Raw genomic sequence first — 23,371 nt, 5'->3', positions numbered from 1 at the left:
TCGTATTCCCAGGAAATGAAACCATTTTTAATAACGCTCAAACTATACCTCTCTAATGAGAATGTAAGTGATCGTTGTCAATATATAACCCAACTAGGTTGGGGTTGAATCTCACAGGGAATATGGTGTGAACTTAAGTAATTTGCGAGTTAATCAACTGATAGCTGGATGTTTCCTGAAATGGGGATTTTGAGTTTTACAAATAATTGTTGGCCACTTTAGCTTCAGTGTTTGTTATCTAGATTTTATGGAAAAACAGAATTATGTTCACAATGGGTTTTGGTACTTGACAGATGCTAATAGTGATTCAAGATTGTGACAATAAATAGGACGCTAGATTGTCTTTATCGAAGTTATGCCTAAATGTCTCTCGACCTACTAAAGCATTTAATTACCTAATCCTCTCAGACTTAAGGAATTTATATTCACTGCCAGACTTTACCTCAACTTAATCAACCTTGTTACAACATCAATTATTAAATGGAAGTTTTTAGTGCTTCCAAGTCCCTATCAATAATTCACTTCCTACTGTATCTGATTTCTTATCTCAAGCAAATCAAATCAGGTGTTATCTATGGTTTACCAATAGACAATGATTAAAATATTGGAATCATCAATGAGTCCTATTACTTTTTGAATCTTAAACACTTAGCATCTGACCAAAACTTAACCCAAAGATCCCAAAATTCGGGTTAGAGGGGCTTAGCCACTCATGATGTAATGATCGGAACAACTAGATGAATTCATAATTCGAAAGATAAACTTACCGGAAGATGAATAATAACTAGTGATTCTCAGATTAGATAACAATAGGAATCCCCAAAGTATTGATGGAAATCTCTTCAAAGTTAATTATTTTTCAAGCCAAGAAACTAGAGAGAAAAGTAACAAAATACGTTCTCAAAAAAATGTTCAGCCTCCTAAGAAAACCTTAAACAATGCTTTAAATAGTTCACCCTAATTATGGAAACAAAATCATAGAGTGCAGAAATTTCTCGGACAGGTGACGCCATTCGTGATGCCTTATCAGGAGGCTGACGACTTATCACAAATATCATCAGCTCTTCTTTGATTTTGACCTTCGCTGCCTTAGGATGATGACAAATTGTGATGGACTATTAGATCTTTGATGACTTATCACGAATATCATCGCTTATCTTTTGAAATAGGAGTTTTTTTAAGCTTTAAATCATCAAGAAGGCATGATCTAAATAGCTAACAAATGGATATTAGAGAAGAATCCAGGACCTTAGACTCTACAGCTTGAAAACAGAACACAAGAAAGATAAACATTCCTATATACCTCATATCCTCTCCCTTATGAGTATGGCGTGCTACACACCCTTAAAAGAGACTCTACTCGACACAACTTTGTGGACTCCCAAGTGACCATGAACCTAGGGCTTTACTACCAATCTGATATGACCCAAACCAAGGCCTAGTTGTATCGGGTGCCTCAAGCCCCACAAGGGACCAGAGACCATCCCCAAACCCTAACCATTACCGCCCTACACCTTATGTCGGATAAGTTTCGAACATATAATAGGATAGAATAGAACAATCATAAATAAAATACATTATATTAGTGTCAGCCCAAATACCAATACTAATGCCAAGGCTAAAACCAATACCAATACTGCCCATGCCCATAGTAGTCACACAAAGCTTATATCCGAAATCAAAATAATATTTAATTGGGACATACCCCCGACCATAGCCAAAACCAATGTCCAAGAAACATACAAAGTATTTAGAGAAGTCCGTGACATGAAATGGAGTCTTCCAAAGTATGAAAGCTCACCACTTCAGTCAAATATACCGTTGTCCCTAAATCCAAATAAATTAGCAGGAGGAGTAGTATGTTCGGTTCCTGTATCGATGGGGATACAACACCCAAAGATGGGTTAGCGGGTGAATACTATCATGTACTCAGGAATAAAGATAAAATAATGCCATTATTTAAAACTAAGTGAATAACCAAATGCATTCACATTGTTACATAGATAAATTTTTTGGTAGGAAAGGGAGCCAGGTTTAGTATGCTTTTAAAACCTTAACCAGGGCTGCATAGCTTGATCATCCTAAAACTGTAACGACTTGATTTTTTTTTAACCAGAAAGTCACATGGAGCTTATAATCCCGAAGGACCACAAGCTAACCCTCTACTAATATTTGTACCTAAGAATTGCATATTATAAATAATAAATGCAAAAACTAGCCATAAGATTCAAAAACAACAAAAAAATATTCAAAACTAAAAATTAAACACTGATACATCTGTCTGAAAAGCCTCTAAACTATCTGAAAAGTGGATTTGATGGGACATGTCCCCAACTAACTCCGTCTACTAAAAGTAACTAAATTTGATGTGATAATAAAATAAGAATCATCCTCGACCGAAGAGGACACACTGCTACGTCTACTGCTGCTGACTAGGACTGAGCTACTAAGGGTACTCTGGATCTCATTCCTCTGAATCTATGGTGTCAAATAAAACACCATAGCGCAAATGTGATAGTATGGGAATGTACCGAGTAGGAAGATGAGGTAAGGCTAAATTCAAGGGCTCATGCATGAACAATTACTTAACTTAATAATCATGAGAGTACTAAATAAGAACACATGCATGAATGCACGAACCATAACTGAAATCATATGACTCAAAATACTAAAACTCAAATACTACTTTACTACCATCTGAACTCACTACTAATGCCTGGTCTACTGAACACAAAATCATCTAATACTGATAACTGAGTACTGGAGTTGACATCAGTCTTATCTAGTGAGTGATCTCAAAAACTGATGATACTGAAAATAATTAAGTGAATCTACTCATAACAATGACTAAATTCTGAGCTTTCTAATCTTGACTAACTATATCAGAGATGAAACCTCTCTAACGAATAATTTTGGAATCTACTATCAATGATAAGAAAATATTATATCTGAGATCAAACCTATATAGCAGAAGATCTCTGAATCTGATAATAAGAATACTCAATTAAATCTGAGACTGAGATCAAGCCTATCTAGCAGGTGATCTCTGGATCTGATAATGAGATTACTCAATTGAATCTGAGACTAAGATCAAGCCTATATAGGGGGTGATCTCTGGATCTATAATGAGATTGCTCAACTAAATCTGAAACTGAGATCAATCCTATCTAGCGAATGATCTCTAATCTGATAATGAGATTCATCAACTATATCTGAGACTGAGATCAAGCCTATATAATGGGTGTCAATATCGTGCCATGGGTAAAGACCTCTCTAGTCAAGCCTCTCTAACGGGTTACCCTCATAGGAAGTCAACCCTAAGGCAGTATAATAGTCAAGCCTATCTAGCGGGTGACTCATCTTTTCTAGTGAGTGACTCCTGTATCCTATGATGGCTATACAGTTTTGGAGTACAGGGATTGCTCTTCATGACTCTGCCTCTCTAATAGGGAGTCGTCATCCCTGCCCTCGCTTGGTGCTAGCTCCTACTCCCAACTGTAAGACTCTGAACTGATTCTTAACTTAAACTGAACGAAATCTGATACTCATCATATTTCTCGAATAATCTAACTGAGTTATGATAAATTCACTTGGTTCTGTATCTGATGGAATACTACTAAATCTCGTTATTTGAATGCATGATACTGAGTTCTGAACTGATCACCTGAATACTACTAGGTCTAAACTGAGGCTCGAATACTAGCAATACTGAGATTACTGAGATTTTTGAGATTTCTTAAGTTCTATATCTATCTGAGAGTACTGAGTTTTATAACTCACTAAGTTCTGACAGTCGTGGCTTGACTAAGTTATCATGAAAACTGACACGGGATCTAGACTGCAGCTAAATTGTTGCGTATAAATACGCTCAGGACTCGATAACATAAATGTAAAACATAACTATTCTTGAATAATCAAGACCATGGACATTTATTCACCATCACAATCACTAAAGCATCTCTTCAAGGATTTAGAAATCATAAACATATAATAGTATAGGGAGACATGCTATTGGCTCATACTCCATCCAACAAGGTTTTACATCAAGCACTCAGCATGTATTAAAGTCTTAGGATGTACCGAAGAGCTCATAATTGGGAAATTTCATGCTATTATGTCACAATTGATTCACTAAGGCTTTTCAACAAACACTTGGCATGCATGGGCTTGCACACAATTGGAGATTTCTAGTCAACATGCTATAATGTCTCTAATTTCTTCACATAAGCATTTTATCAAACATATGGGGAGAATGCTTTGCTTATTCAACAATTTCTACACTTAATTGATATGAACAAATCACCTAACAAGTAACTTGAAGAGGGTTTGTTATGAACATCACATGAATATCACATACTAGGGTCAAAGCTTGAATCCTCATCAACAAAACATGAATTAAAACTCAATAATAGGATAAACTCAAATTTAAATTCACATGAATCATCAAAACCCATAAACATAAGATATTTGAAATTTAGAAAAGGGTTCTTGAACTTTTTGGATGAAAGGGACCTAAGAATCAACATCTGCATACCTTAGTTTCTTAATTCCTGAAAAGTTAATGGAGGAATCTTGATAATTTGAGTCTTGGATTAGATACCCTAGGTGTTTTTCTTGATTTCTTAAGAGAGAAAATATTTTGATTTGGGGAAAAAAATTGATGAATAAAGAAGTATTTTCATTATTTAGGGTATGGATCCCTTAGATAGACTGGTTTGGGGCTTTAGGAAATTACCAATTGGTCCTTGAAATTTAAAAATGGAATCTGAAAATCCCAATTTACATGCTGGCACGATGCTGTAGAATTGCGCCAGCTCACTGGAAACTGGACAATTGGGAAACTGATTGGCAGCGCGACGCAGTGGAAATCGCGTTTCCACCTTGGTTGCGAACTGAAAAGGCCCCTCAATGCGGTGGAATCGCGTTGGTGCACTAGAAATTGACAACTCTGAAATTGAGAATTGGCGCAACGCGCCATAATCATGGAGGCTCACTGGATTTTTACGATTACCATTTTGGCTGGCTCCGTGATGCGGTAAAGTACCAGGTGGTACTCTTTCTTACTAAACTGGCTCTAACTTTTTGCCCGAGTGTCGGATTTGAGTGAATTTGGTATCGACGAAAAGCTTATTCAATTCTCTATATGAAATCTCTAATTTTGGCTATGGTTGAACCCCCATCTTGATAAGATGGGGCCACAGCCTAATGGATTTCTTAAACATTAGTCGTCATAGCTTGGGCTAGAACATGAAAAGATTCCCAAAACTCGGCGTGTGATAGACTCTTATTCTCAGGATCTACTGGCTGAAGCGGTTGGTCATCAGCCCTATCGACATTATCTCTGTGAAGAGGCATCCTTTATAAATGGAAGAAGGAGGTGGATTAGACTGAGGATCAACTTGAGCTCATACTCACTCGCACGACGTGAATACTGAAAAAAAAAAACTACTCCAAAAAATATCTTATAGCCTCTTGTATATAAATATGGCGGGCAACACACCCTTGCATAAGGCTCTATTACATGTGGCTTTTCAGACTCTCTAGGACACTATTGAACCTTAGGCTCTAATACCAAGTTTGTAACAACCTGATTTTTCTAGAATCTAAATGTCACATGGTGCTCATGATCCCGAAGGACCATAAGCTAACCCTCTACTGATATCTGTACCTAAGAACTGTATATTATAAATAATAAATGTAGAAAATGGACATAAGGTTCAAAAACATCAAAAAAATACTTCACTAAACACCTTCTAAGTCTCAGACTATAAGAGAATCTTGTCGGGTCTTACGAAAACCACCCACGGGTTGTATGAGTCCAGTGTTACCCCCTGAACGAGATCCAATGCGTGTAGTTGCATGAACAAGAGATATCATAAGGGTCAGGGATTCCTGTGTACCCTTCTCCATCCATGATATATATATACAAGTATAAATGTTGGGGATTCCTGTGTACCCCACAAGAATATGGTCACCATGACCAACCTTTATGTCGACAAATATGAGTTTTAGGTATCTGTCTAGTGGACTCACACCTTCACGGTTATCTATCGCAACCTGCCATTATTACCCAATTAAAACATTTAGCACATAACCAAACCACCAATTCCAGAGTTTATACAAAGGAAGTGGTATCGTCATACTGACTATAGCTTCCCAGCAATGTCATTAAGCCATGCTTTAGGGGATTCCCATATACCCCACTATAGTTCCAATTAAACTAAATCCATGGGAACCAAGCCCTTTTCCAAGTCATTTAAAACCATTTAAACCACTTTATGTTCCATTACTATATTGTGCAATGCAAAGTTTTCAGTAATAGTCCAACGATATGAGAAACATTTAAATAGGCATTTTAATAAACATGTTGAGGGTATATAGTTTCCAAAACCAAATTCAAGAACCAATTAAACATTCCCATGACACCACAAGTTCAAATCCATAATATAACATAAAAACCCTTAAATAAAACATGTGAAAACATCATCCAACCATTAGTAACCAAAACCCCCAACATATATTTCAAAACCCAAAACAATTTCACAATTATGACATGAAAACCATTAATTAAAATATGCTTTTAGTTGAATAAAAATTAGGGAGGATTAACATGCCTTAGATAACAAAGAAGACAGAGAGATTTAATCTTGAAAGCCCCTAATTGAATCACCTTGGGGAAACCCTAGCTTCTTTCTTAAACCAAAATCTTGAGAGTGATTTGAGAGTGTTTAATGTGTTTTTGATTAAGAATAATAGGGTAAATGGGGTCCCAATAGTGTTTTAAGTTTTGGGGTCAAAAGAAGTTAAGGGGGGAGATTCCAGAAATACCCTCGGCTTAAAATCTAAAAAATAAACACAAATGGGTATAGTTTGGGCACCTAACTCGTACCCCATCATACGAGTAGTATCCCTAACTCTTACTGTAGACAATATCTCAAGGTCTTGATATTGTTAATCATACAATATTCCCTACTCTTCTCATACCATCTCCATACAACTCGTATGGATTATATTCGTACTTTGGATAGTGAATGACCTACCACATACTGATTATCATACAACTTGGGATACTAAGTCATACCAACATCATATTACTAGTAAACTTGATTCGTATAATGGCCATAGAGTTCAAAATCCAGGAAACTTCTAAGGGCCAAACTTAGGGTATTTTATTCTAGCATCACAATAATAAATAATTTCCCAAGTTACTAATAATATTAACATAATCCCCCACACTGGTGGCAAAAAAATAGCAATAATCCAAACAAATAATATATTGCAAAGCTTATCCGAATATAGCTTGTCCTTTATAAGAGGTTCATCTTTCTAAAAGATGACATCATTAGACTAAATTATCATAAAGTAAAACTATGGTAGTTAACAACATGCTCTAATAAGAGATACTAAATTCCAATAATCAAATCAAATATTGCAAGTCCATTTATACTCTACATACTTATTAGGCCTCAATCATTCCATCACGCAACAATAATATCTTAAACATAACATAAAAGGTTACTAAACCATGAATATCACTATAAAGTCCCCGAAAACATGATACAAGATCCAAATTAGTTATCCACTATCAATTATTCAAGGTCAATAAGAACTTTATTCAATCCATTCAAAACATAAGCACAGGTGGCTAGAATAACTAAAAAAGAACTATTACACAACTACAATCCTACAAATAATTTGGACACTGGCAAAGATGCTTGCCATATCACCTAAAAATGACCACAATCCTAAAAGATTCACAAAGTATAAGTAAACAAGAATACAATACATAAACACTTCAAAAAAAAGTCAAGGTACATCTCAACTTGCCTTTAAAGAAGATTCACAAGCCCAAAATACAATCCAAAGCATCAATTGGAAGCTATACTCCCTTAAATCATCACCAAATGCATCCAATCTAATCAAATATAACATCTAAAAAGTCAAAAAGATTCCATCGATACCTATCAACTATATTTATTCTTGGTCTAAAAATCACTTTTAAAAATTGTTCAAAAAATACAATGGTAAAATTGGGAATTTATTTAGTATCATGTAATCAATACTATTAAGGTTCTGAATAAAAAAACAACAACTAAAAATGAGTTGAAATCGAACTTGACATTAAAGAAAACTAATTTTATACTTTACCATGTAAAAACCCATGAATTCATTATCAAACCCAGTTTAAAACAAGAAATTTCAAAAATAATTATTAAAATCTGATTATCCATAATACAATGACCTTAAATCTACAAAATTAATAAAAATCCATTCCAAATCGGCTTTTAAATCAAGAATATTTATTTTCATAACTTTGAATTACAAAACTCAACATTATAGATTGGAATAAAAAAATGAGATGGATAATATTGAAAAAAAATAAAGGTAGAATCAAGTACCTAATAACTATACGTTAACAAAGAATCAACAATTGCCTCAAACAAAGTTTCTTTGTTCCTTATGGTGAAAATAAGATTTTGGACCAGAATGAGACTTATATTTTGTCTAGGTAAAAATATATTTATTGCTATTAATGACCAAGGTGTCACGATAGTGCTGAAGAAAATCAAAATTTGTTCATCACAATAAGCAACCTTGATAGCGATGAAGGAATCAGCTTTTGGTCATGACTAGCAACAACAAAGGTATTGTGATAGTGATGACCAATTTCTTAAAATCCTAGCCTTGACTTTGGGAGGGGGGAATTTTTGAACTAGCAAAACAACTAAAATTCTTAAAGTTTCAAACTCTCTGATGAACCCTAGAAATGTATTTGGAACTCATGAACACAAATAAAATATGCTACTAGGCTAAATTCAACATTTTGGATTCAATGGTATAGTCAAAATTTTTAGTAGAGGTTGCTATCATGAACTGGATCCACAAATCAACTTTACATTAATAAAACTAGTATTTATACTGAATGCTAAAAAATAACCAAGGGTCTCAAGACTCGAACCAACTACGCTACTAACCCAAAATAGATGCTCCAGATCTAATGGTACCATCCAATGCTCAGATCACAAAACACTTATTAAAGTCAAAATTATACTTTTCAATGATATTCAAAACTACAAATTCATATAAAACCCTCCTAAATACATCGGGTATCATGGAAACTATTTCTGCAACTCATAAATGATATAAAAACATCAAAAAAGGGTAAAATGGTCAAAACATAGTAAATTCTACAAATCAATATAAGGGTTATTATATTATCTACCACCAAAAAGTCATTTTTATCCTCAGTTGTACAAGAAAGAAAAATGTCAAAATAGACAAAGGGTAGAAAAAACCCTCATAAACCTCAAGCAACCACTCAAAATCAGATCTCACAACTATAAAACTATCATTTTTCTATAGAACAAAAAATATTTTAGATAATGACTTATAAGGTCACAACACTAGAATCTAAGTCCATATTTCTCAATAAAGTGGAGTTCGTTATTTTGAGTATCACCTATTCAAGAAAATTGAGTCAATCACTAAAGAAGTTCTATATATTTCTAGATAATCTAAATCTATCAAAGAAACCACAACTCACTAACTGATGCACAAAACCAAAAGTGATCCTCGGATCTAAAAAATGGCAATGACTCATTGATGTACCATGGTTACATAGAACTTTCGATGCTTAAACTAAAAATTATGCAAGTACTTAGGTCCTTTTTATTTGATATAATTTATAGACTTGAGAATCAAAAAAAGAGATGAAGTGTAATGGTGAAGGCTACTTATAGACCCATTTATGGGTTGTAAGCAGTAATTACACCTATTATAAGTGGGCGCATAGTTTCAAAAGATAGGTTCTGACATTTTTTTTGTTCTGAGACACACAACAGCCTGCTTACAAGGCTTAAGTAATACCTACACCCCTATAGGTACCCCTTCTAAGCATATATCTGATGCCTGGAATTTTCTCTGGGACGTACAAACCTGCCTTAAGTTTGTAGGTAGTACCTTCGGCCTATAAGTGGGGCCATAGGTAGGTGCTGACTTAGTTTTTCTATTTTGTTTTGGTTAGGACATTTAGGTTTTTTTATGTAACCTATAAATACCCCATTGATTTTTTGTTATTAGTTTACGCACTCTTACGTACTTTACATATTTACAATATAATATTGAGTTCAGAGATACACTTTTGATCTTAGAATTCTTGTTATTTACTTTTACGGGTTGAGATTAATTTTAGATTCTATTTTTATTCTTAATTCATAATGAATTATTCATATACTTCCAATTATTAATTCTATGGTTGTTCTTGTAAGCACGAGCGGCCAAACCTCTTAACTAAAAGTTGTAGAAACCCTAATAGAATAATAAAGTAGAGAAAGTGCAAAGTCTTTGTTGATTGGTGTTCTTGCATGTATCATTATTTTCTTCATATTGATAGCTTTCTTAACAACTGTAGACATGAAGAACTTGCATGTATTCAATACTAACTCAAGAGAGAGGTTAATATTAGAAAAAGAAGATCACAACAATAATTTGAAGCTACAAACCTTTATCTAACTGAATTAAGACCGAGAAGAGATAGTTAATCTAGGATCCAAGATAAGGGTTAGTAATGTGACATTTTAAATTAGACGAGATGAGTAAAATTCACCAAAGTGTGTCGAGAGACGGTTGGTGATACATAACTTGTTAAATTCTGCATATAAGTTATCCAGATAGTTTGACGAGCATGATACATTTATGAAGTTAGAAAGTCAGGGGGAACAAGGTTCTAGTATTCATCTCATATTGATTTCAAACTAAAGTAAAAAGGAATTCTTACTACTACTATCCTCATAAAATCCCCGATTTACTTTCAGAACTTTCTGACTACATCAGCAATTTTTTCACAGAGATTCATTCTATTCCTTATGGGTTTCACCCTAACCATTGTTAGGTTCATTATTTGATAGTGATTGCGTCATACTTTTTAAGATGTGTAATTTGGACAACATCAAATTTTAGCATTGTTATCGAGGAATGCAGTTATAGATTGATTGATTGAGGTTGTTGTTTCATCATTTTTAGCTATTCTTAGGGCGTAAGATGGTGTATGCCCAGTACTTAGAATTACAGAAATCCCTTGATCCCATTTTATATTGAGTTAGAGTGGATCTTATGATATAATCAAAGGATAGAAGAGCATGGGCATGGAGCTCGACACGATAGGGTTCAAAATGATCGAAATCTATTAAATCTACCACCTCCACTTGGTGTTCAAGAAATAGCCATGCTGACCATTGTTGTATTATTAGATGAAGAGAATACGAGGCTGGAAGATCCCATCATGCATCTCTAGAGAAAAAAGAAAGATAGAAAGAAGAGTATCGAGTAAAACTTAATAGAGAGAGAGCTCAACTACCCCCAACTTATTTGTATGTACTAGTTTTGGATGATCTAGAAGAAGGTTTGGAGCATATTGAGCCTATTGAGATAGTATATGTCATTCCTCCTAAGTTAAACCAAGGGGTGAAGTTCCACATTACAAGTGTAATGATTTAGTTGCTTAGTATGAAGGTTGTGTTTGATGGTTAGCCCACTAATGAGGAAATCATGAACATCATGAGTTTTGTTGTGATTTACACTTCATATAACCTACATGGGGTGAGTTAGGAAGCTTTGAGACTTAGGTTGTTCTCATTCTCTCTTAAATGCAACATAACATTATGGTTAGGAAAACTACCTCGTGGATCCATTACCTTGTGGAATGAGTTGCGTCATAATTCTTGGACAAATTTTCCCTACCTTCCATAATGCTTCAATTGAAGGATAAGAGTTGTTAGTTAGGAGCCTTGACCTATACTAAAATGTGTGTGTAGGACATAATTCTTAGATTACACCCAAAAATTATGCCGTTCAAGGAAGTGGTACTTAAAAAATGAGGAGGGATACTAAGAGTTTGGTATGGTTACGATTATAAAAAATGTGACTATTGATAACACATATGTACATTGGACTTATTGGGACTATATTCAAGTATAGGGATGTGAAAATTTAAGGAAAATTTAAAGTTGTCAAACTTTGAGTTTTTCTTGAAATTTTACAATCCCTCCCTTTTTCTTAAAAACTAACACTTGTTTTCTCAGGTATACATAGCACCCAAAGCTGCAAAGAAGAAGGTTGTTATGTCAAGGAAATGGTATAAGTCCCCTAAACCTAGTGGCTCGATAGAGGATTACCCTACTATACAGATTAGAGCAGCTGCAGCCGAGTCGATATGTAGAGTGACATAAGGCTAGGTGCGCCAGATAACAGAGACTTCTATTTTGGGAGGTATAAGAGAACCACTGTATGAGAACTCACTATAGGGAATAAGGACAGTCTTTAACAGTCTAAAGCCTCAGACAAAGCCCATTTAGGATGTCTAGGCTGCCCAAGCAGCTTTATCCTGACCATGGATGAAGTCATCCTAACGATCACCCCAAAACTCTCCTCCACAGGGTAATGATTATAATGAGAATAAGGCAGATTATGAACTAGTTCCCTAGGGTGTAGCTCAGTACTTCTAATTTGAGGAAGGGTACTAAAATTCTTCTAAGGCTACAAATCAGGAGGAGTCATCAGAAGTACACAATCTAAGGAGGGTACTACAACTCATGCATAGTTGTTAGGTGTACCCCAGTTTTAGAATGGTATAGGACAGGCTTTCTATGAGGTGACAGTTCTAGATAAGGAAGTGCTAGCATAGCATGGACAGAGTTCTGCCCCTACATATACCTTAGAGGTACCTCTTGAGAAAGACAACTTGAGGTGGTGTGTAGAGGGAATAAAGATAATATTTGATATAGACAATCATACTTCAAACATCGGTATAGCTAAGAGGATCATTTGTTAGGAACACAGGATTGAGCTATCTAGGTTAAGGAGAGTTACACAGTTTTAGGGAACCTTTGATCGTTATCAATTAGAGTGGATGGCTAGACCACTTGGTTCTTACAACCAGACTTTGGTATGAGAGTTTTATGCATCATATCTTGACACAGTAGTTCTTTCGATCTGCAGATCTATAGATTTATTAAAATATGTGGAGTAGCCATAGCTTGAGCAGACCCTTCTAAGAGGGGTCAAGGTTGATATTTCTATAGCAACCATCCGGTGAGTTCTCTTTGGAATAACTTATATTACCCCAATATTTATAGCAAAATGTGACTACAAATTAAGAGTATCTTGTAATAGACATATTATAAGAGAGGTTGAGTATAGACATGAGAGAGTTGATATGGCTAGGTGGATCGTAGACTACATTTTACCTTTAGGCAATGAGACCCCTTGAATCGAGGGACAAGGTACAATAAAGAAGGTATCATTAACTTTTGCTACTAAGTTTTGGTGGTTGATCATAAAAAAAGATTGTTCTTGACTGCTTCAAATAATGTATTAACTTTGCTGCCATTCTTTTGTAGGAGATTCATGATAGAGTCATTGGGGAGTTGATGAATTTGCCATTTCCTTTTCTTAGTCAGATATTATGTGTTGATGTTGGTGTATCAAAGATACTAGGATTTAATGAGAGAGTCCAACTGAAAACCGCTATAAGCTTGGCCTTTCCTATAAGACCTAGTAGGCCTGATACAGTCCTCCAACCCAGTCTAAGGGCCCAATGGTACCTTTAGAGCCTAGAGAGATACAAATAGAAGATATGGGAGCAGGTATGGTTTTTATAATAAGGGAGCAGAGAGAGACCCCCAAGGTTAGTACATAGGGTGAGAGGACCCCAACAATATGCACATCAGCTCCAGCTTTACCTCAGAGCCAGTTAGCGTATCTTCAAGGGCCCCTCACCCATCCACTACAGCTACTGCTATAGGTATAACTATGATATCTCGTGAGTTATTTCAGAGCTTAGTGGGTAGTCAGAAAGCCCCTAATGCTTGATTATAGGCTATTAAGATCAGGGTGGCTACTCTATATGGGAATATCAAGCCATGAGTTCGTACTAGACTAGAGATGGAAGAGGCTAGATAGGATGCCGCACACAGAGCTGCTATGTCAAAGTTACATACTTATTTAAAATCATCTATTAATGCTTTTAAGAGATGTTTTTAGCCTGATTTATAGATATTGAGATGTTCGATCTAGGCCATATAAGATAAAAGGTAGATACTTTGTGAGTAGAAGTATGCTTTCTCATAGAGAGTTATATGATAGTCACTTCTTCAATCATACCCTCAGTATTTTAGATATCACCTCCATAAGGGCCCAAATTTTTTGATTTATTTGCAGATAATTATGATAAGGTCCCTGTAGGTGGGGCCAAGAGAGGACACATGGGGGATTTGCTAGATCCCAATATTTTATATGACTGGGTCTTAAAAAGTGCTATACATGATTCGGTAGAGTCTTCTGTTGTTGAGAGGTAGAGGCGTGCTAAGATAGCAGCGGGTGTATCTTCTAGTAGTGCACTGCCACCACCATCACCTTCACCAGTCGATATACCCCCAACTAAGGATGCTCATGACACGCTTAGTGCATCCCAAGTATGTACTCCTTCCCTTTGTTTTATATTATTTAGTACATTAGGAATAGTGTGTAGTCTTTTAGTTAGGGTGGGGTATACTATAGTCATTATGGGTTTTTTTTGACATTTTTTCCCATCATTTATTGTATGGTTGTAGAACCGGCATGTATAAGTTAAAATTTGTGTCTTATTGTGTTTTATTTTGTGTTGTTTTGTGTTTTTGTGTAAGTAGGAGATTTTAAAGTATTTAGGGCACTTGTCATATTTTTAATTGATTTTTGAGAAAAATGATACCTCTCCAAAATTTTAGAACTTTGTGAATGTATATATGTGTGAACATTGTAGATCTTGTTATCACATTAGGATTAAAGACATGATAATTATTTGCGACCAATTGCATAGATAAGATAAATAGTAGCTTGTAATATATGTTATGTTCCATGTGTGTGTGGGATGATACTTAGTTCTCTTTTGGTGTTAAATCCAAAAATTTCCCAGTTAGTCTTGCCTAGGTTGCAGGATAGTTGATTAGGAAAGGATCATAGGTCTTTTTTTATATTAGTCCACTTTTAGCCTAAATGACCTTCTATGTGTGAATTGTACCCCTTGATCCCTAAGTTTGAGCCTTATAGCCTTGTTTTCTTATTACACCTTTCACTTTCCTATTTGTGTTGTAATAACTTATTTTGTCTTATTCCTCCTTAGATATTACGCACCTCAACTCAGGCAATTCACCTAAGTTAAGGGTGTCTATCATAGGGGTGTGTGATATAAAGTGAGAATGTAAAAGTGTAAAATGAGCAAAAAAATTAGTTGGGATAGGTATGGTAGCTAAAGAAAAGAAAAAACAAAAAATAAAAAAAGTGTGAAAAAGTGAAAAAGAAAGAATAAAAGACCACACCTAGCCTGAATGTGCAATAAAGAATAAAAAGAGAGAAATAAGGATGGAATAGAAAGAAAGATGGTAAATGAGTGGACCTTAAAGTTATTGTAGTGCCAAGGAGTCTTAGTCACTTGATATCCATATGTACTAGACCAACCCCCCAAGTCTTTATTAGAAACTGAGGAAACTTCTATAATGATCCTAACTTGGTTGTCTGAATGCTAAGGTAAAGAAAATAAGGACAAGCCTATGGTGTTTGACATGCATTAATTGGATCTTCACTTTTGAGTGTGAGAGTCTCTTGAATATCCCTACATTGACTTGCATTATGTCATATGAGTGAGTGAGACTTCTCTGTTTTGAGGGCACATAAGTCATATTACTAGCCACTTACTTGGTTTAGGGAGAATGACTTGTATATACTTGCATGATTGTCTGTTGCTAATGTAATTTCATACCCTGATCCCATTGCTGTGCTTTATATTTATACACTATTGGTTTTAAAAGGTTGTAATAAGAGATGATATTGTAGTTTGAGCTTAAAGTATTGATTGACTACCTTGGATAACTTAGATTAGCCTAGTTAAGTGTTGTGTTTTTTTTTATTTTGTCTATTGTGGTGTGTTGAATGAGGACATGCAAACTTTCTAAGTTGAGGGTTTGATGTGCTATAGAAATATAGCACTTTTGACGCTTAAAACGATGAAAATATGCAAGTTTCTTAGGTTTTTTGTTAGGTATGATGTGTTTTGGGTATGTTTTGCAGGAAACTAGGTTTTGGATGCTAAGTTTAATAAAAAAAATGAAAGTGGAGTTTTTGGCTACTTATTTTGGCATATGCGGCATTTACCGGATGTATGTGATCAAGGTATGTGCTAAAACTTGAAGTTCTGAAGCTTGTTTGTAGGAACTTGAAGACCCGATACTTACCTATGTCACTATATGGACCGCGTATAGCACTTGTGGTCTATATATAACTAAGGTAAGTACCAAAATTGAAGATCCAAAGAGTGCAGAAGTTGAAGAAGAATTTTAGGCACTTACCTATGTCTACGTACAGATCGCATATGGGTAAGGTAAGTACCAAAAGTCCAAAATCCAGAGTGCAAACAGCGTATGAGAATTTTCTGGCACTTACTTAGGTCTACATGCAGACCACATCGAGTACTTATGAACTGCATATGGCCCAAGTAAGTAGCCACTAACCCATTTTGTCCTTTTTTCTGTCTGGGCTTTGATTTTTAGTGTTTCCTCAATAAATACCCTTTATGTGTTTTTTAGTAGAAGTCATGTACTCTTGATGCTCACAAACATATATTTGATTTTGAGATCCATCTTTGGTCTTGGAATTACTTTGTATTGATTTTTGTTATTAATTAAGTTAAAGTTTTGGGTTTTTCATTTGTTGATTATTGTGTGATTGTTGGATGTTTTCAAATATTAATTCTTTTAGTCATTACACAAGCTTGAGCGGCAAATCTTCTTTAGCTAAGGTTGTAGAAACCCTGGCTATATAACAAAGTAGGGAAAACATTCAATACTTCTAGTTTACTTTGCTTCGATTGATTTCTTAAAGGGTGAACACATTAGGATCTAACATGTATTCACTACAAACTCTAGAGGGAGGTAGAGATTGGGAAAAGGAAATCACAATAGTGATCTGGGGTTAATTGTTAAAATAAGCTTACTTGTACTATCTTCTTAAGCAAGTAAACTCCAATCTAATAAACTTGAGACCGAGAGGAGATTGTTGTAACTAGGGTCCAAGGTAAGGGTTAATAATGCAGCACTCTGAGATGGAGAAGAGATGAGTGAAATTTACCAAATGGTGCCGAGAGGCGATTGGTCATACCTATCTTACCAGACTCTACATACGCAATAGTTGTATAGTTGGATTGAGTACGAGAAGCTTATTGAGTTAGAAGTCAGGGGGAACACAGCCCTAGTGCTAGTCTACAACTGAATTACAACCAGAGTTATTATTAGTTAGTTGTTCGATATAGTCACTACAAACCCCGTATTTACTTTTCAAGTTTTGCCCGTTGATTACAATAGTTAAGAGCCACAATTCCATGTATTTCATTGAGATTAGACCCCAACCTTTGTTGGGTTAATATATTTGACAGCGACCACATAATCTTCAGTTTGAAGGTGTAGCTTGGGCAGGATCAAATACCTGATTCGTAAGATCCATAAATGTCACTGGAGCATTACTCAACCTGAATGATATAACCAGAAACACATAATGACCATATCGAGTATGAAAACCAGTTTTAGAAATACCTACCTCCCTAATCTTCAACTGATGAAAACTTGATCGAATATCAATATTAGAAAAATATCTATCACCTTGAAATTGGTTAAAGATATCATCAATCCAAGGAAGAGGATACTTATTCTTCACCGTCACCTTATTCAACTTTCAATAATCTATGCACATCCAAAGGAACCCAACTTTATTACACATGAAAAACACGAGAGCACCCAAAAGGGAAATACTACTATGGATGAAACCCTTATCAAAATGATCCTTTAACAACTCCTTATGTTCTTTTAACTCAGTCGGAGCCATTCTATATGGAGGGATAGAGATAGGATAGGTATCTGATAGAAGATTAATACCAAGTTTATTTCCATATTGAGAGGAATACCAAAAAGTTCATCGGGAAATACTTTAGGAAATTTATTAACCATTGGGACAGATTACAAGGAAAAACTTTCAGAATCAGATTCGTTAACCTAATCAAGATTATATAGGCACCCTTTGGAAATCAATTTTGTGCTCTTACATAAGAGATAAACCTCCCATTAGGTACTAAGAATTTTCCCTCCTATTCTATTACCGGTTCATTAGGGAATTGAAAATTGACCTTACAGGTTTGACAATCTAAAGAAGAGTAGCATGAATAGATCAAATCCATCCCTAAGATCATATCAAACCTTTATAGACATTATAGAATCACCCACCAGTGTAGACACATAAAAGGGGTCAAAAATACTCTCCAAATCAAAACCAAAATTCACAGCCAAATAATGGGCCACATAAGAAATGGTAGAACTCAAATCAAGCAGACAATATACATCATGAGAAAAAAAATTCAACATACCAGTAATAACATCAGGAGATGCTTCAGGTTCCAGAGGGGTGACAAGATCATAGAGTCGATTAAGGTTAGTATTGGTACCAGAAGTATCAGCCTTTGGTGCAAGTGTTGAATAAGTAGCAGTCAAAAGCCATATTAGCTCCAGAAGTAACTTTAGGTGGACAGTGTCATTCAAAATGCCCCATATGACCATATTTATAACACCTACTCTTCTATTTATCACACTAATCATGATGCATCTACCCACAAAATCTCAATTAGCATAAGGTGGGGTACTGGGCTCTACTATCCTGAGACTTGACACTTATTTCCTTAAACCCAATATTAATTTAAAGAGACGATCACTAGATGACTCAAGATATGGGGAACTAGCCATAGAATATGAACTAGACTTCCCCATGTCTTCCTCTTACTCCACTATCTATAATCTCTACTACTGATTTGCTGACCTCTAACCTACTCGGAATATCTAAACTCCTTGTTCTCTTTCTCTCCTATTTTTACCTACTTCTTTTTCTTATCCTCAACCTGTTGTATATACAACACAAGTCTAGAGATATCCATATCATTATTCAACATTGCAGCCTTGCACTCCAATACCAATCACCAGACAAAATTGAAGCAAACATTCTCATCCTATCCCTCATACTAGACAACAACTCTAGAGCATAGAGATACAACTGGTGAAATTTCAAAGCGTACTCCTTCATACTCATCCTAGCTTGCCTTAAGTTCACAAACTCTTTGGCCTTAGCTTTCCTCAACTCCTGAGAAAAGAAACGATCAAGAAAAGCACTAAAGAACTCCTTCCACATTGCCTGGTTAGCATCATGTCCCCTCAAATGCTCCCACTCCTCATACCATTGACATGTCATATCCTTCAACTAATATACAACAAACTGCACACCCTATGAATCAGAAGTGTGCATCACCCTAAATATCTTTTCCATCTCATCAATAAATCCTTGAGGATACTCCTCAACCTTAGAGCCAATAAAGGTTAGGAGATTCAACCTCATAAATTACCAAATCAAGCAACCTTAGTTGAAACTATAATAGCACCAACAGGACCATACTGATGGGATTAAGATATCACCAATAGAGTAAGCAAGTAAAAGAATTGATGAAATTTTTTATTAGAGATATTCCCCTGTGGTGACTGAACATGAGTGTAACCAACCAGGGAAGGACTAATGGCAACTAGTGGAACCCTAGGTGGAGTGGTACAATCAAGTGCAAGGACCCTAGGTCAGGTCTGTACTTCATAAGAAGGTCGAGTTCTATACACATTGTCCTCAGGTAGGATAGAGGGTATGGCAAAGTTTCTACGAGCATTAAATCTTTAAGGAGGCATGATCTAAAATGAGAGTAAGGCAGGGACTAGAGGAACTTCAAAACACCTGACTCTATAGCTCGAAATAGAACACAATAAAGAAAAACATTCCTAAATGCTTTGTATCTTATCACTTATAATTGTGGAGCTACACACCCATAAAATAGACTCTACTTGAAATAGATTTATGGACACCCAATGACCATAAACTTAGGCTCTGATACCAAGTTTGTTACGACCCGAACCAGGTCCTAGTGTTGACAGGTATCTCAAGTTCACCAAGAACTTGAGACCACCCCTACTAGCCTAGCCAACTAGAACTTAATATAACTAGTAATGGATGATTTTCAAATATATAATAACATAGAGATGAGTTTCGAACATTTAACAAGATAGCTAAATCAATAACAAGAGTGATCTAAGAATCCACAACAGAATCCATCCATAATTTGTCCACAAAATCCTCTATGAAACCAAAAACCAACCTAAGTAAGGACAATGCCCCTGACCAAAGACAAAAAGCAAACCAAAAAGATAGTCTGTGACATAAGTAAAGACAAGGCCAAGAAATTAGGGCCTTCTGGAGAATGGAAGCTCACACTTCTAAGATAACTCACAGAATATCCAGAAATCACCTACCACTGTGCAAGGAAGTAAAAGTTTCTTTGGACCCTGCATTGCATAGGGAACAATGTCTAGGGACGGTTAGCCAAATGAGATCTAACATGTAACTCAGGAAAGGGATAAAATAATATTGTGATCAATCAGTCCAAAATTCATTCCAAACCATATGCACACAATCATATATATATATATATATATATATATATATATATATATATATATATGGGGAATATATTGGTATTGTCATGCTATTTGCATTTATTAAACCAAGGATCATTCATTTAGGCACATACTATTGGTATTGTCATAATAATTATACTTGTAAGCTAATATCATTATGCCATTTCCATTTTTCATCAACCTGGGGGATCCCCGACCCCCATGGTCCAATTATTCATTATCTTGGGGGAATCCATAATCCCCAAGGTTTAATTTAAAATTAATTCATGGCCATAAATGCCTTTCAAAGCCATTTGTATCTTGTTATCCTCTTATGAAATGTAGTAGTTTTAATTTTGGTTTCAATATGCATATACCCTTGTTTAAAAACAAAGTTCATAAGGTTGGGTTGATGTTATTACCAATTCCAGTATCAAAATCCATTTATTTAGGGGAATTTATGACCCTATTAAGTTTATTAAATCAATTAGGGGGAATCCATGACCCATATTCCTATTTACAATGTCCATGCCCCAAATTAGTTCAAAAACCATCAATTAAAAACATAAATGATTGATAAAAGCCATGGGAAATGCAATTCAATCAATAGTACCCAAAAGCCCTCAACCCAATTTCTAAATCAATAATTAATTCACATGGGTATTAATTTTAAGCATATGCTTTTAACAAAACAAGATTTAGTAAAGAGATACATGCCTGTGATATTAAGATTTTTAGTAAGAAACCATCAGTCGAAGCTTTAGACTACCAATCCTTATAAACCCTACCTTGTTATTGACTTAGGGATTTTGAGAGAATAATAATGTTTATGTTATGATAATTTTATGATAATATGGCTACAAGAGTGTTTTAAGTTGTGAATAGAAGTTGGAAGAGAGAAAAGACCATTTTTCCTTTAATGAGAACGTGCAAGAAAACCTATCCTAGTCGCTATGAGTTATCTCATGACTCATGAAACCTGGGTACAAGTCATTTCCTAGACTCATGGTCTATGCGAACTCTTGGACCCCCTTCACTGGTTTGGTCAAGAGTCACACCCTATGAATCATGACCTCACCTTATGACTCATGAAGGTCCAGTCGTACTCTGGATAAAAACTTAAGCATTCCTTACTTGTTTGCCTATAACTTGAGTCATACGACTCATAATGAGTCTTCATGACCATTAGGTAAGTCATTACTTAGGCAGTGAGCACAAAAGTCAGGAAAGTTTTAGAGGCCAAAAATCTATGGTGTTATAGTATTTGAGAGTGTATCAACCCTAAATTCAATTTCCCTATTGGGAGGTACCTTAGTTAGATCTTTTAGGAAGACTTTACAAAACTCATTGGCTATACAAACTGACTGAATTGTCGGGGTCTCAAACTTATTATCTTTAACCTAAACCAAGTAAAAGATATACCCTTTTGAGATTAATATTTTGTCTTTAAGATAAAAGATGAAATGACCCATAGGAATTAGTGAACTACTCTTTCACTCGAGGACTATCTCATTAGGAAACTAAAACTTTACCACTCAGGTGCGACAATCAATTGAGGCATATCTTGAATGGAGTCAATCCATACCAAGAATGACATCAAACTTTATCATCTCTAGCTCTAATAAATATTCTAAAGTAACCCTATAGAGGACTGTAACATGAAACTATTTGTATATTCATCTAGCAACAATCGACTTACCAACAAAAGTGGATCTAAAAAAGGTTCAAAAAGACTCTTGGGACTTATACCAAAATTCACATCAATAAGTCAAGTTATAAATAAGAGGTTTGATCCCCGATGTAACATCATAAAAATATCAAGGTAAAAGATGTGAAGTATACTAATGACTACATTTGAAGAGATTGCATGCTCCTGATAGGAAGGTAGAGCATACAATCAATTCTGATTCTGACTGCCACAAATACTAGAAAATACCCCTTGCTGTGGAGTTGGGCGTATTGGCTGAGCTGCTAAAGTGGTGAATTGAGATTGAGGGTTAGCATCTCTACTACCATGCTTAGAAAAAGGGCTTTACTTGATCCTATGGACTATCTTACCATAACCATAACAACCATCTCTACCCATTATGTACTTACCCAGGTAACTTCTAAAATACTTTTTATAGGCATGAAAACACATCCCCGAAAATGCTATTCTAAGATTTAAAAGCTGGTGCTCGACCCCACTGCTCTTTCTTAGTCCTAGGTGAGGGGCCACTTGTTGAAAATAGTGCGGGAGTTGACAAATGTATTTTAAACTGATAAAGATTTCCCCCTCTTGACTTGTTCTTACCATACTCTGACTCTCTATTCCTTATTCTTTTAGTCTCCCTTTTTCTTTCTTTCATTTCTCAACCTCAATCTTCTAAGCATGGGTCATTAATCGAGAAATATCTATATCCCAAATCAACATGGTAGTCCTACACTCCTTAACCACTATATCAAACACACCAGCGATAAATTAACTTATATGAGTCCTGGAATCTGACAACTCTAGTGCGTACTTAGAAAACTGAGTGAACGTGAGATTGTATTCTTTCACTGACATAAAACCATACATGAGGTTAATGAAATACTAAAACTTAGCCTCTTTCATTTTCATGAGGAAAGAACCTATCCACAAAAGTAGTCTAAAGCACACCTTAACTTATAGGAGTTGTATTTTCACCCCTACCTTTCTTTCATGCAACAACCTTGTCATAAGCAATATTTTTCAATCAGTAAAATGCCAATTCCATACTCCCCTCTTCAATCATATGCATAAACTAAGTGATTTTCTTTACTCATTAATGAAAAAATATGGATCCTTATTCACA

Source organism: Capsicum annuum, chromosome 1, assembly GCF_002878395.1.
Source record: "Capsicum annuum cultivar UCD-10X-F1 chromosome 1, UCD10Xv1.1, whole genome shotgun sequence".
NCBI lineage: Eukaryota > Viridiplantae > Streptophyta > Magnoliopsida > Solanales > Solanaceae > Capsicum > Capsicum annuum.
The sequence above is the reverse complement of the archived record's forward strand: the minus strand, read 5'-3'. Positions refer to the sequence as shown.